The sequence below is a fragment of the Paramisgurnus dabryanus genome, chromosome 21 (genome assembly GCF_030506205.2).
Source record: "Paramisgurnus dabryanus chromosome 21, PD_genome_1.1, whole genome shotgun sequence".
NCBI lineage: Eukaryota > Metazoa > Chordata > Actinopteri > Cypriniformes > Cobitidae > Paramisgurnus > Paramisgurnus dabryanus.
The window spans coordinates 32,430,032-32,446,911 of NC_133357.1; the positions used below are offsets into that span (position 1 = coordinate 32,430,032).

A 16,880-nucleotide genomic window follows, 5' to 3' on the forward strand; every position below is an offset into this window, starting at 1 on the left:
CACCGGTGGTGTCTCGTTTACCTATCCCTTTATATTGCACGTCGTCCTGTCTCTCATTGTGCGCTCATTTGTTTGGTCACAGTCTAGCTGCTCTGCCTTGTCTTGTCGGACGTTTCTTTGTTTTTCTCTCCAGTAACCCCAGGTTTGGATTTCGGCATCCGGAGGCTCGTCTTCGCCCGGATACACATGCTTGTGGATTATACTGGAACTCTATTGACTCAGTTTGTTTTTCGGATCAGCTGATTCGCTTCGTATTTAGGCGGTACACCAGTTGTCTCCGGTTTTCATCGGCTATCACCATCACCCGTGAGTGGATTATTCTGATTTCACAATTGTGGATTATATGAACTCTATTGACTCTGATGGTTTCTCGGAACAGCTGGTTCGCTTCGTATTTAGGCGGTACACCAGTTACTTCCGGGTTGCGTCAGCTACATCTGCATCCGCAGTGGATTATATCCAGTCTGAGAACTTTGGATTAACATCTTCCATCTCCGCCTTTCACCCACCTTCAGTGGCGTGTGTCTCATATCCTCTGTCGCGTGTGGTGATTGTGCCGGCGTTTTCGACTGTGAGCGTGGGTGGCTCTCTCTCTTCAAGATCTGAACTGGACTATTCTGTAGTGCCGACTCACTCTCTCCTACTGTCGTGTGTGCTTCATACCGGCGGTAGTGATTCCATCCAGAGTGAGTCGAGGGTGATTGCTCACCGAGGAACCCATGCCACTGGGAAAGTTTCGTATCACTGCTGGTGAGAGAAATCATCGTCTGATTAATGGACTTTGTCTGTATTGTGGCAAGCCGGGGCACATGGCGGCTACATCTCCGGTAAAGGGGTTCCGCCCACCGATGAACTTGGGAGTCTCGGTGGGCGCATCGTCATTTAAATCTCCCGTAAGCAGTACCACACTTCCGGTCATAATTAACTCTTTTCATTCACGGGCGTTGTTGGACTCCGGTGCGGAGGCTTGTCTCTTGGATGCTGGGTTGGCCAAGTCCTGGGGTATTCCTTTTATTTCTCTTTCCTCTCCTTTGTCTGCCTGGACTTTGAAGGGTCAGCATATGGCTGTGATCACGCACCGCACACCCCCTGTGAGTTTGTTTGTTTCTGGCAATCATCGTGAGGAGATTGAATTCTATCTTTTAGATGATTCACAATCGCCGGTCATTTTAGGTCATGACTGGTTATCCAAACATAATCCTCACGTTGATTGGCAGAACAATGTTGTGTTGTCATGGAAGTCTTCGTGTTATGTTTCATGTCTTGGTCCTGCTCCTTCTCTTGTCTCTTGTTCTGTTTCGCAGGTTCCGGCTGTCGATCTCTCTGGGGTCCCGGCGGATTACTCGGATCTGCATCAGGTATTCAGTAAAGCCCGAGTCACTTCTCTGCCTCCTCATCGGTCGTATGATTGTGAGATCAAACTCCTTCCCAACACTTCTCCGCCTAAGGGTCGTAGTTTTTCCCTATCTAAACCTGAAAGAGAAGCTATGGATAAGTACATTAGTGAAGCTTTAAAAGCCGGTCTCATTTGCCGCTCCTCGTCGTCTCCAGCTGGTGCTGGATTTTTCTTTGTTAAGAAGAAAGACGGGTCTCTTCGTCCGTGCATTGATTATCGAGGGTTGAATGACATTACTGTTAAGAATAAGTACCCCTTGCCATTAATGTCATCAGCATTCGAGTTGTTACAGGGAGCGCACGTGTTTACCAAGTTAGATCTGCGCAACGCTTATCACTTGGTACGTATTAAGGAGGGCAATGAGTGGAAGACAGCCTTTAATACACCTTCAGGACACTGGGAATATTCTGTTCTGCTGTTCGGGCTTTGTAACGCTCCGGCTGTCTTCCAGACCATGGTCAATAAAGTGCTGGGTGACATGATTAATAGATTTGTCTTTGTGTATCTCGATGACATTCTCATCTTTTCTCCCTCCATGCAGATACACACCCAGCATGTTCGCATGGTTTTGCAACGGCTATTAAAGAATCAACTTTTCGTTAAGGCGGAGAAGTGCGAGTTCCACAAGCAGTCAGTTTCGTTTCTGGGTTTTGTTATTGCAGAGGGAGAGATTCGTCCCAATTTTTATCGGCGTTTCATCAGAAATTTTGGTCAGATCGCTAAACCTCTTACCGCTCTCACTTCACCTAACGTGTGTTTCCGTTGGGATAGGGAGGCTCAGGAGGCCTTTGATGTTTTAAAGTCCCGGTTCATCTCTGCACCTGTCCTCTCTATTCCCGATCTGGCTGAACAGTTTATAGTGGAAGTGGATGCGTCTGATGTCGGGGTAGGCGCCGTTTTATCTCAGCGATCATCTATCGATGGGAAAGTGCATCCTTGTGCTTCTTTCTCTCACCGGTTAAACCCAGCAGAACGAAATTACAACATAGGTAATCAGGAGCTGTTGGCGGTTAGACTCGCTTTGGGGGAGTGGCGTCACTGGTTGGAGGGAACCTCGGAGCCCTTTCTGGTCTGGACGGATCACAAGAACCTTGAATATATCCGTTCGGCCAGAAGACTAACATCTAGGCAGGCTCGTTGGGCACTTTTCTTTGATCGTTTTAACTTCACCCTCTCGTACCGGCCTGGCTCGAAGAATACTAAACCTGACGCTCTCTACCGTCTGTTCGAAAAGTCTGATTCCGAGAGGACTGAGACCATTCTCCAAGGGGAGAGTGGTCGGTGCCCTCGTACAGGGAATCGAACAGCGGGTGAGAGAGGCCGGCCGGGAAGGGGAAGTTGCGGAGGGGTGTCCAGCGGGTCGCCTACGGGTTCCTGAGCGGTTACGTTCCGATGTCATCTGGTGGGGTCACGAGTCCAAATTTGTCGGCCATCCAGGTATTCGGAGAACGTTGGCTGCCGTCCATCAGCGTTTTTGGTGGTCTTCTATGACCACGGACGTCAGACAGTTTGTATTAGCCTGTTCGGTTTGTGCTCGTAATAAAGCATCTAATTTACCTCCAGCTGGTCTGCTTAAATCTTTGCCAATGCCCTCCCGCCCCTGGTCTCATAAAGCCCTTGATTTTGTCACCGGCTTACCGGCATCTAATGGTAACACGGTTATTCTAACTGTGGTGGATCGCTTTTCTAAGGTGGTTCATTTTATTCCCCTACCCAAGCTTCCTTCTGCCAAGGAGATGGCTCAGGTTTTGATCAATCACGTCTTTCGGTTACACGGTATTCCGACTGGTGTAGTGTCAGATAGGGGTCCTCAGTTCATCTCTCGTTTTTGGCAGGAGTTTTGTAGACAGATTGGTGCTACGGCCAGCTTGTCTTCTGGTTATCACCCGCAGACCAATGGGCAATGCGAACGGGCTAATCAGGATCTCGGTAGAACGCTTCGCTGTCTGTCGTCACAATATCCGAATTCTTGGTGCGATCAGCTCCCGTGGGTTGAGTATTCTCATTATTCTCTTCCCGTTACGTCTACTAATATGTCCCCGTATGAACTTTCCATCGGTTATCAACCCCCCATTTTTCCATCACAGGAGCCTGAGGCAGCGGTTCCGTCTGCGTTAGCTTTTGTGCGCAGGTGCAGACGCACTTGGAGGAGAGCTAAGACACTTTTACTATCTAATTCCAGACGAACCAAAGCTGCGGCTGACCGTCATCGGCGACCTCCACCCCGTTACGTTTGTGGTCAAAGGGTATGGCTTTCTACCAAGGATCTGTCTCTCCGTGAGCCTTCTCGTAAGCTGGCTCCGCGATTCATTGGGCCATACAGCATTTCTAAGGTCATTAATCCGGTGACGGTAAAGCTTAAGTTACCCCTTTCTCTTGGTTGGGTTCACCCTGTTTTTCATGTATACAAGGTTAAACCTGTGATATTTGCCTGCAATAACCCTCCTGTCTCTGCCCCTAACCCCCCCGCCCCTCGTCTAGTGGATGGTGCCCCTGTCTATACTGTTAAGAGGTTACTAGATTCTCGCCGCAGGGGCAGAGGTTTTCAGTATCTAGCGGATTGGGAAGGATACGGTCCGGATGAGAGGTCTTGGGTTCCGGCTCGGGATATACTGGATCCTGATCTAATCGAGGACCTCCGTCGGCGACAAGGTGAGTACCCGGTCCGTCTGGTGCCGGCCTTGGGGGGAGGCTACTGTCATGACTTCTGGGTGATCGATGGTGGTGTGTGGGGTATGTGTTTGTTTATTTACCTGTGGTGACGGTTCCTCATGTGTTCACTAACCCCGCCCGCTCGTTTCGGTAATTGTTCACCGGTGGTGTCTCGTTTACCTATCCCTTTATATTGCACGTCGTCCTGTCTCTCATTGCGCGCTCATTTGTTTGGTCACAGTCTAGCTGCTCTGCCTTGTCTTGTCGGACGTTTCTTTGTTTTTCTCTCCAGTAACCCCAGGTTTGGATTTCGGCATCCGGAGGCTCGTCTTCGCCCGGATACACTCGCTTGTGGATTATACTGGAACTCTATTGACTCAGTTTGTTTTTCAGATCAGCTGGTTCGCTTCATATTTAGGCGTTACACCAGTTGTCTCCGGTTTTCATCGGCTATCACCATCACCCGTGAGTGGATTATTCTGATTTCACCATTGTGGATTATATGAACTCTATTGACTCTGATGGTTTCTCGGAACAGCTGGTTTGCTTTGTATTTAGGCGGTACACCAGTTACTTCCGGGTTGCGTCAGCTACATCTGCATCCGCAGTGGATTATATCCAGTCTGAGAACTTTGGATTAACATCTTCCATCTCCGCCTTTCACCCACCTTCAGTGGCGTGTGTCTCATACCCTCTGTCGCGTGTGGTGATTGTGCTGGCGTTTTCGACTGTGAGCGTGGGTGGCTCTCTCTCTTCAAGATCTGAACTGGACTATTCTGTAGTGCCGACTCACTCTCTCCTACTGTCGTGTGTGCTTCATACCGGCGGTAGTGATTCTATCCAGAGTGAGTCGCGGGTGATTGCCGTGTGTGGTTCTAAACTATTTGACTTTGCTCTCCATCTCTCCTTTTCTAAATAAACATTTTTAACTTGCATTTGACTCCGAACTATTATTGTGACAGAGACTACATCAAGTCTAACACAGTTTACATAGCTAAGGGGTGGTTAGTTAGTTTTTTTTTATGTACAGATAGAGATCAAGAATAAAGGAAAAAGAAAGATCGTAAGTCCTATATTAAGGTAATGGTGGAAGAGATGGGTTTTTAGCTGATTATTAAAGGCAGCTACAGAGTCAGCAGATTGTGTCGCGACTGGCAGATCATTCTACAATTGTGAAACAGCTCCAGGGAAGGTACACGATAATGTTTTTTTCCCTTTTTTGAGATGGCATCACAAGCTGTTGCTCAGTGACAGAATGCAGGGATCGAGAAGGTGCGTAAGGCTGTAAAAGCAAGTGAAGGTAAGGGGGTGCTGGCCCAATGGTGGTTTAAAAGGCCAGGAGCAGGGCTTTAAATAATATTTAATTTATACAATGAAGACTGTGTTGTTATTCATTTGATTCTATTTCTGTACCTCAATACTACTAATTGATTTAATGAAAAAAAATCTGAGCACGATAATTGTATGCACCAGATACAGTGTAGTGTCGTCAAATCCTTTACCCTCATATTAGGCTGATATCAGCCCTAGGCTGATTTTTGCCACTGTTTTATTTCAAGAGTTCCCTCACCTGTCAAATTCCAATTTCCCACCTGTTCATAGGTATTTTGGAATGCAGTGCCTTTAAATGGGAAAGAAGTGACATCATGTTTAGGTTTGTTTATTGGCAGTTTCCCAGACTGTTTATCCTAATCCAAGACTAAAATGCACATTTACACCCCATTCAGACAGCCAGCGACCAGCAGTAGCAGAGCGACGCGATCTCATTCATTTCAATGGAAACCTGGCGACTTCTGGCGGCACGAACGAAAGTGACCGTTGGCGACCATATGGGCATCTCCAGCGATGCGAGACAGTTAAGAAAAGTTAAACTTTTTGCAAATGTTGAGCGAATTTTGGGAGCGACTACCAATGAGAACGAAGCAGTGGAGTTCACGTCATCCTTCTCTCGTCAGTTACTGGAGTGGATTGAAAGAGACGGGCGACACACAGCGAGAAAGTCCCTGGCTGTATGTGATTAGATGGCATGCTCCACTCTTTTAGAATTACACTGAGAAGCCAAGATACTCCTGGCCATGGTCATTTCAGCACGGTGGCAGGAGGGACAACAGCATCTTTTTCTGTCTATCAGGGAAAACTAATTTCCATATTTATTACTCACTAAATGTTGTGTCAATGTTGTGACTCTAGGAAGGGACACTTCCTCTTCTGGAAGAAGAACACTATGGAGACCACATCATGCTGAAGTGAGGTTACTATATGGAGAATACATCAAAAGGAAGTACACTTACCAACTAGGAAGTACACATATGGTACAGCCCACTGGGGAGGAATCTATCTACAGAGTTCATTGACAAAAAACAAACAAACAGATAAATCATACAGGACTACAGAGGCCTAGAGGACTACACATATGGAGCTCAACAGTACCAACAGTACAAGGATTGGTTGTGTTAATCCCCGTGCAAATTTGTTATCAGTGCTTAAAAAGGCAAGAAGGCATCAAAGTTTACCAGTTATGTGGAACTGTTATGTACAAGGCAGTGCATATTATCATCTTCAGAAGGGAAAGCCAATTAATGCAATAAATATACCCAAGTAATCACCCAACCTTTACCAATTGGTACCTAGTAATACTGGTAGACTCCGTAAAAGGAAACAGGATATGTCCTCATAAACTGAAACGCTAAAAAACATACTAAAGGGTAGTTTTTCATAGATTAAAGACTGGCAACAGGTTTTTGTGACATTGGGGTTAGGGGCTGGGATAGGTAAGGGGAATAGAATATAACAGTTTGTACAGTAGAAATACAGCACAAGTCGTGTGGGGTGAATTAATTATCATTTTACAGATTGAAAAGGGGATCAATGCACTCCTATTTTTAAAACCACCCTTTTTTAAAAATAAGTTTTGATATGTTGTAATATGCTTTGGTTCTGAATGGCAAAGATGTCATCAATGGTTTAAATGATGGGGGGAGAGTAAAATGTTTCATTTTTGGCTAAACCATTTTTTTGAAAATATGGGATTTACCTATTTTTTGTAAGTTTCAGAACCCTGGACAGCTCATTGGCACTACCACAACCATCTATCACAATAGATCCAACAAAACAAACAGATATTTACCACAATGTACTCCACATATGTAATATATATGACTATAACTAAACATCCAGACCAAGTAACTGAAGCAATTTTGAAACAATATAAATTTCTGTTCTTTGTAATTCATTTTTTATTATTATATGCTAAGGACTAGTAACGACTGTTGAGCTTGTACACACTGTAACATTTATATGTTTTTCATCTGTAAATCAATGTTTGTCCATCACTATTAAAAAATGTATTCTTCTGCTTGCAGAGTTTTTCACTGTTTAATGAATACAGTACTAACACCAAAGACAAACCTCACTGGCTGATAGTTGTGGTCATCTGAAATAAAATTAAGGGGTGCTTTAAAATCAATTGGTCGAACGCTTATTAACTTACGGTCTCTGCACGAAGGTTCTGAATTGGTGAATTTTTAAGGAGAGGTCAAATGTACAAGATATGACGGCAGGCAGTAACAGATTAGCCTACCAGTTAAATTTAGGAGATTGACTAAGATCATAAATTACATTATAAAAACAAATATTAAAAGGAATCTATATCATAAACTGAGCAAGAGCATATTTTGTGTGGTGTAGTAGATTTTTACCAATGAAGAATCTGCCTCTTTATCGATAACTGTAAAGTGTTTGTGTTGCTAGCTGTTACGTAACGACCAGTCGGGATGCATTTATATTTGATCTTAGTTATTAGTTACTGGTTTTACAGAAACGTATTCGATTAATAACGTCAAGCACAATATTTTAAATAATGATGATTTGATTGTTTGTTTGTTTTTTGCGATGTGTTTATCATCACACCTCGATACCATGTAAGAGCAAATAACGCAAACTAGTAAAGATTTTTTCAAAAACAAATAAATAAAACAGAATCTAAAGACTATTAACCAAAACATTGTTAATATGCTATTCCAGATTTGCTGTTTATAGCGTTATAAATAACAGTAAGGCGTGAAGGCTATGGCAGTTATTATTATTAAAAAAACATGGCTGTGATCTCTTTAGTTGAAAATGCTTTTACGCTGTGTTTAACATCGATTTTGATTTTGAAATTTCATCTAAGCTATATGACAGTGGCGTTTTCATTAAAACGTATCTGCTTTTTTTTCAAAGGATGGATTAGATGAATGTAATATTTAAATAGCATATTTAACACAGATAAACTGAATAACAAGAACGCAACGCTGGCAAGCGACCGAATCGCTCGATTTATTTCATTTTCGTCGTTTGTAAACATCGGGGTTTAACATAGGCTACCCTTAACTAATCCGCAAAACAAGAGCGAATATCCATGATATGAAAACACCAAAACCTGAAACACTTAGAGCAACAATACGACCAAATTCACAATAAATCCATAGCATAGAATTATTATTGTTTCCTACCAAAAAGACGTATCACGACGGTTTGCTTTCTTCTTTCGCAGTGATAGAAGGTGACCCCAAGCCCGTGTCCCTCCGCATTCACCGGATCACGATGTACGCATGCAGCGATGTGCTCACGCATCCTCCGCCGATGGGGGATGGTTCAGCCCGAAGCTGTCATTCACACGCGTGATGCCCAACGACAGAAAACCACCAGAAACGATGACGTTTTTTCCAAAGGATGTTAAAGATAGGAATTTTTTTAGGTTTTAGCATATATAAAGTGCGATTTCTATGATACATGCAATAATAAACAAAATATTTCATAAGAATATACGATTACTTTTAAATGACTGTCAAAATAGAAAGTTGGTTTTAGATTTAAATCTGCTAAAAAGGGAATAGCTGACCCATTTTAACTAGTTTTTGAGCCCTTGCAGTTCCTTCTTTTCTTAATGTTGATGATGATAATGGCTGCTGTCCTTGGTTCTGAAATGTGTTCATACTGATAGTGACCATAACCAGGTAGCCAAAACAGTTTGCCCTAAATTAAGAAGGCAAAAAAAAAATAATAATAATAACTTGGCTCACTAGTGGTTGCCAGACTCTTGTGAAATATGGGAATGAATAATGCCCCAGAAACAGCCCAAGTCCGGGAACTTATCTGATTAATATCATTTAAATTCTTTTTTTAATTCTTGGAATGAATTTGTTATCAAAAATATTTCCACATTTTTTTAAATCTTGAGCTGCAGATCCTGAATCTTTTTTATTGTAAAATATGTTCTTAGTATTTGTGAATCTTTTGAAGTTTCACGCCTGAGTATGTCAAACAAGTGTTTTGTATGGCACCCAGACTCTGGAATGCTTTGCCAAACAGTATTAGGTTTGCTGAGAATGTGGACATTTTTAAGGGACGAGTGAAGACTCATTTGTTCAGGTTAGCTTTTGAGTAATCTATGTTCATGTCATATTTATCATTGAATGTGTTTTATTGATTTATTTTCTTTTTTAGCTTATTTTTATTATGTTGTAAATTTTGTATTGTAAAGCGCTTTGTGACATTGTCTGTGAAAGGCGCTGGATAAATAAAATTTACTTACTTACTTACTATTGCCTGCACATGTTATGACCTGCACAGGACACAAAAGGTTGATGATCCAAATGCTAACTTTATTAAAGGGTAATCCATAATCAATGTCCATGAAACAGGCAAAGGTCAAAAGCTCAGGAAATAAATATAACAACAATGAAACAACAGGAAAACCACAAGCAGAAAACAAAGAAAAAACTTTTATTTGTGATAGCTCACCTCTTCTCTTTGTATAGGGAAATTACAGACATATATGACAGTGATTCTTGCTGTCCCTTGCCTGTTAACCACAAAATACACAGGTTGAGTACCCTCAAAGGCAACACAGTTAATTTCTTATGAATTTAAAATCTACAAGAAGCATCATGACTAAAACACATTCGCATATGTGAATATAAGAATTAAGATTAAAAAATATTTCTGATACTAATATACTCATGTATATAATATTATAAACTATTTTATACTTTCTGATCCCATTTTTTAAACCCTAGTTAGTTAATGTTGCTATAATAGTATAATATCAACACAATTCCCCTTTCAAAGCCTACAGCGAATGGCCGAGTTGGAGTACAGCCCTCTACTTCCTAATTTAATGATGTCAGTAGAACATTTTTTTGACTAATCTCCACCCACAGGAATACATCAGTCGCCAGCTAAGCTAACGACAAGCTAAGCTGCTATCGAATCACAACACACTAAACAAGCTAAACAATCAAAACTTGATACGTTTTTCTGAAGAAGGGACTTCATAGAACAAGGAAGACATCAGCCCTTTTGAGGACAGTGAAAACAGCGGTCTAGAGATAATTAAATTGTGTAAAACATGAATACATATTATATTGCGCACTGTAAACACAATCAAAGCTTCAAAAACACAGAAAGATCGGGCCTTCAAAATATTATATATATATGAACGCATGTAAACAAATAGTTTAAAGAATATGAATATATATATATATATATATATATATATATATATATATATATATATATATATATATATATATATATATATATATATATATATATATATATATATATATATATATATATATATATATATATATATATATATATTCATATTCTTTAAACTATTTGTTTACATGCGTTCATGTTGTTTACATCAAGTTCTGATCCTACCATCTGAATGTAACAGTTAAAATCGAGACTCATCAGACCATGCAACGTTTTTCTTTAATCTTGTCCAATTTTGGTGAGCCTGTGCGAACTGTAGTCTCAGTTTCCTGATCTTAGCTAACAGGAGTGGTGCCCGGTGTGGTCTTCTGCTGCCGCTTTCAAAATTGTTTAATTGTTTCAAAGCAGCTTTACATTAATAGATACAGGAAAAAACACAGAAAAATCTTAAAAACAGCAGAATACAGTGCAAGATCAACCATACTAGCGAGCGTAGCAAAAATGTAAGAGGTTGTTAAATTAAGCCAATGTCAGCATATTCCCCAGAGGTAAAAAAAACCCTAGGAGAAAACCCTGTGGGAGAAAAGTCCTATGAGAGGAAAAAAACTTTTTTGAGAGAGCCAGACATTGTCGCAAAGGAAAAGAAGACAACTCAAAGTGTGCCTTCCAGCATGTCATATGACTATAATTTCATGGGTTTTATATTTTCGAACACCAAAAGACGTTTACAAGCCAGATGTAACGGTGGTCACTTGGTTAAAGTTTACATAAAAAATATTGCCTAAAAGGGAACCCGGATCACCCGTGTGGTAGGTCCATGATGATAGAACAACGCCATAGTGTCACGTGATATAAATATCTCTCTCTCTCTCTACACTCTCCAAGTAGCCTCCAGTAAAATGTTTAAAAAAGTGTTTGGGCGCTAGACAGGACTTATATATGCAAGCAATATAACATTACTTACTAGTCCCAAAGCATGACGGCCAAGTCAGCATCGGTCAAGAACCCCTCCTCCTCCTTTACTTTACTTATTCATTTAGCTGATGCTTTTAGGTCACGGCAGCGACTGAACGCTGGCCGAATATTGATCCTCGTCCTTCCTTTTATTCTGTCACTCTCCCGTTTTCTCTTTCTGGTCTCCTCAGACAAAACCTTGGGTTTCTTTTTCTTAGTTGCTGCTTCGGCCATGACAAAAACATCAGGAAAATAAATAGCTGCGCTATCACGTCTGAATTTGAGGAAGTGGAGGAAGTTACCTATTTTAAGTCGATGTACCATCACAAGGGTCTTGAAAATATATTATGAAGGTTGAAAAACTACAAAGTGTCACTTTATCCGAGGCATCAATATTATTATTCCTTTCGGATATTCTTCTTCTTCTTCTTATATCTGGACAAAATTTCGGGGAATAAGTCAATTCCCCATTGACTTATAATGGGGCAGGGAACACGGCCATATGAGGAAATAAAAACATGCAAGATGGGATATCTTTGCACCACAGTGTCGTAGAGACATGGGGGTGGGCTCATTTTACTCATTTAACATCTGAACACCTTAGCAACATTTCCCATAGACTGCCATTATAAAATGCCCAGGGCTGGGTTCCCCGAAACTTTCTTAGCTCTACGTAGTTCTTAAGTTGTACCTTAAGCTGTACCTTATCGTTAAAATGTGTTTCCCGAAACATCTTAGTTAGGTATGCCTTCTGTAAGTCATACTTTCGGAAGGTTGGTCTGGAGCACTCTTAGCTAAACCTTATCCCACTTGACTCCGCTAGGGGCCATCAAAGTGATAAAAGCTTGTGTACATTGCCGTCTATATAACTAAATATTTGTAAAAAAATTAAAAAATTAAAAAGTTCCAATACACTCCGTGTTCAATTAGGCAAATATTTTTATATTTAAAGAATAAAACATTAACATAATTAGATATCATTACACTGATGGTTGTTAGATTTTTATTTATGTTTCCCAAAGGAACATCAGCTTCAAACTATTAAATGCTACAGGCTTAAGAACTATTTAAAAAATATATTTTGGGTGGACGAGTTGGTGAAACTATGGCAGCTATAGATGGTTTCAGCAGTAACAACATAAACAAGCGGCTGTTTTTCTAATAATAAATAACCACAAAGTACTTTAAACGAAGTCTATTTATATAACAAGCAAAAAAAACAACACATAGATTACCTAGGAAACCAAAACATTTGTTATTTTCGATGAGGCATTTGTTCAAGAGATCAGTTTAGCAACTAGTCAGACCATAAAAAAAACGAAACCGGAAGTAAAGTTCGGATCCAGACGTGTATCACGTGCGTCAGATGAAACTGTCTATACAGCGAATCTTAATATTTAATTTGTGCATTTCATATCCGTTAAATCTTTAGTCTACCGGCTAGTATTTTAGCTGCATAAAAAAATTTGGTAAAAATTGCATGCCACGGGAGCACATTCATCACAAAATCATAATTAATAATTTTCCTAATTATGATTATTAATGATAATTTACTTTGCATCAAAGTTGTTTAATGTTTTATAACTTTGAGGCAACTGCATGCCATATTCTTTATAAACATTCAAAATAAACTGCTCCACTTGATTACTGCTTGTTTAGTCTTGTCGACTAACTAATGAACAACAACAGTTTGTTTTCCTATATTTTAAGTGTAATGCACAGCCAAGCCAGGTGACTTGCACAACCCACTTTATTACCCCTGTGCAATGCACTTATTGGGAACCTTGAATATAAATTATCCTTCCAAGTGAAGGCATAGTGAATGCTTTGGAGCAGTTTATGCATGATACATTTGAAAATGAAGTTGCGGGTTTTGCACGAGTTTGATATAAAATAAATCAAGGTTGAATTTAGTTGTTTGCAATTTGAAATATTTTAACAAGATATTCCTAATAAATTTAACTTTGCAGCACAGTGTCATAGAGACATAGGGGTGGGCTCATTTTACTAATGCATCCAATAAGTCCTCAAGCTGCTTACACATATATTAAGGCATGCCCCTAGCAACCAAATATGAGCACCCTAGCAACACAAAATTTAAAACCTTATATCTTCAAATCTGAATGTCATGGCAAAATGATTCATGCTGGCAAGTAACCTATGGAGCATCAAGATTGGCCACTACCCAGCCACGCCCTCACTACCAAAGACAGTACCCTAGCAACCGATCCCATAGACTGCCATTATAAAATTCCCAGAAGCATATCTTCGAACCACACTGTCATGGAGATATATGGGTGGGCTCAATTTACTCAGGCATCCAATTAGTCTCTCAGAATCCTAACCTAGGTATTAAGCCACGCCCCTAGAAACCAAATACAGTACCCTAGCAATGGTATAAACAAAGCCTTATATCTTCACATCAGAACATCAACGAAACAAGAGTGTGGAACCATTTTACTCGTGACTTGGAGTGTAATGACTAGTGGGTGTAAATTTTCTCCCTAGTAACTAAATACAGTACCCTAGCAACCGAATAAACAAAGCCTTATATCTCTGCATCAGAACATCGTAGAGACACGGGGGTTAGACCATTTTACTCACGTCTGGATGAAAGTCAGTTGATAAAACACGTGTCATCAGAACATTGTAGAAACAATAGGGTTGGACCGTTTTACTTGTGACTCGTAGTGTAATCACTAGTGGGGGCAAATTTTTTCCCAAGCAACCAAATACAGTACCCTAGCAATGGAATAACAAAGCCTTATATCTTCGCATCAGAACATCAACGAGACAAGGGTGTTGAACCGTTTTACTCATGACTCGGAGTGTAATCACTGGCGAATGCCACATTTTTCCCTAGCAACTAAATACAGTACCTTAGCAACTGTATAAACAAAGCCTTATATGTAATACACTTAACCAGCAATAGTTAGCCTGCCCGGAACCGAGCTGACTAAAACCACATTACTGTGTGACACTTGCTTTTTATGTGAAAGGCCTCTACGCTAATAAGATTTTGTTTCTCTCTCCCTGTCTCGTCCTCAATCCCGAGGACAATAAGACAAACAGATCCAGATCCAGTTCCGGTAAATGTGAAAGTCGGCACACCTCTGATCTACTGGCTGTTCTTCAACGTGATGTCCAGCTGATGCCTGACCAAAGACCACCGGCAGAACCCGCTTAATCTCCTTCCGTTTCAATGTGTATATATATATATATATATATATATATATATATATATATATATATATATCTCCCAAGGGTTTTTTCCTCCTAGGACTTTTTTTTACTTCCCCGGCTAAAATTCCGGGGTTTTTTTCTCCTAGGGGGTTTTTCAACCCGGGGAGGCAGCCTTTCTGGGCTTAACTTCTATACGTTACATTAGTAGGGGTGTAACGATACACCTATTGCACGATTCGGATCGGTTTACGGTTTTGGAGCCACGGTTCGGTCCGATTCGGTTCGGTTTGCTGTGGGTGTAGGGTTCCTGTCATTTTACCAGCAATGCTAAGGAACAATAGATTAACTTAACGTAATAACAACAACAAAAATAACTTGACGTTTTCTTTATTAACTTTGGCAAACAAACTTAAAATCAGACTTTAACTGTAGTAATGCAGGACTGTAATTAGCTGTTTATCAGGTGCTGAATATCATTCCTTAGCCAAAATGCTGAAAATGTTACTGTTGAAGTCAACTAATGCATGAAATAAATGTACTATGAATCTGTAAATCTGAGTATAATGTGGGTTTATTATCAGTAATGAACTAATCAAGGTAATCATCACACACACACGCATGCACACACACACACACACACACACACACACACACACACACACATAGAGGTCGCGTTATTAGACTTTCACTTTTAAAAATTCTGCCATCACTTATTATTCATCATTTCATGCTTTAATGATAATAGTTTTTGTTTACATGTTCATTTTTAATCATGGACTTACAAAACGAGCATTCAAGTTAAAATGTGTTTAATTATTTTTGAAGAAGAGAACAGATGAACAGAGACCATGCATCACTTTACATGTTTAACATCATGAAACAGATGAATTAATGATTTTCTTCTCACAGTGACAGCGGAGGCGACTAAACACGCGAACTTGTGCTGAACAGGCAAAAATAAACAAATCAAATCTCTGTTGCGATTAAAATAGCAACAAACGTGTAAACCCCGTGTTTTTACCTCAGACAGACGACGTCTTGTTACATTTTTACTTTTGTTCTGGAGAATGATCTCGCGCTCTTCTATTTCACTTCGGTTAACCTGTTCTGACACGCAAGCACACGCACACAGTTACGACAGATTGTGTGTGATTTGTCTACGACACGAATTCCATTCCTGTACTCCACTGGAAAGCCAAAATGTTCCCACACAAGAGACTTAAATGTGTCCGGGGATCTGCAATCTCAGGCGGAGCAGCCCTCCTGTGACCTGCGCTCACTCCCAAGTCACGTGACATGACATGACATGCACTTGGAAAACAATAACTTTGGAATATACTATTTAGAACAGCATTTAAAAAGCTTTTATTAGTCGTTACTAATGCAATTTAATCAAATATATGCAAATATATTTTTTTAATAAATAGATTAGTTAGTCAGAGATAAGTGACATTAACCTCAACAATGGGCAGCAGGAAGCGTGAGAGTACCGCGACACGACACGGGAGGTTCGCGATTCGTATCGTGGGTGGTGTATCGCGATCGTTCGGTTCGGTTCGTAATATCGTTACCCCCTATACATTAGTAATACGTTTGCTTATAATGTTGATTTATAGCCGCAGCAAATTTAACTGCTTGTGCTATCGTGTATTATGTTATGCTATCTGTCGATTTTCTGTGCTTTTCACGACATCTATTATGTAAAACTGCTTTGATACAATTACCAAATTGTGAAAAGCGCTATATAAATAAAATTGAATTGAATTGAATTATATCTCTGCATCAGAACATCGTAGAGACACGGGGGTTAGACCATTTTACTCACGTCTGGATGAAAGTCAGTTGATAAAACACGTGTCCGTGAGAACTGTAATTGGACTTATGCTTTGGGTTTATTTAAGCCTGTTTTTGTATTAGTCTATAGTTCTTGCAAATTTAAAGTAAGTTAGCTGGTGATTTTGTTGTTTGAGCAACCTAGCTGGGTTTCACGTGCCTGTTAATTGTCGAGCGCTATTTTGCTCACGTTGTTTATGTGCATTATTTACATGCTGCAGTATTAGTTACACTCGATCCTTTAAGATAATGTAATTAATAGTGGGAAATAATCAGTTTTTACAATTTTTGCCCTATCTATCATCATTCGCCAGATGTTCTACAACATCTGCTTTAGTTCGTGTTTATTAACTCTTTAGTTAGTATTTAACCCTTCAAA

General features: G+C 40.2%; 1 protein-coding gene across 1 annotated transcript in view; it reads right to left on the reverse strand.

Annotated features, from left to right (window-relative positions):
* pacsin1a (protein kinase C and casein kinase substrate in neurons 1a) overlaps positions 1–8,698 on the reverse strand; it is a 315,211-nt gene extending 306,513 nt beyond the window's left edge. Inside the window, exon 1 of the mRNA XM_065282588.2 lies at positions 8,542–8,698. The gene's annotated coding sequence lies outside the window, so the exon portion shown is untranslated. The remainder of the gene's footprint in view (positions 1–8,541) is intronic.
* Between the last annotated feature and the right edge of the window lie 8,182 nt (positions 8,699–16,880).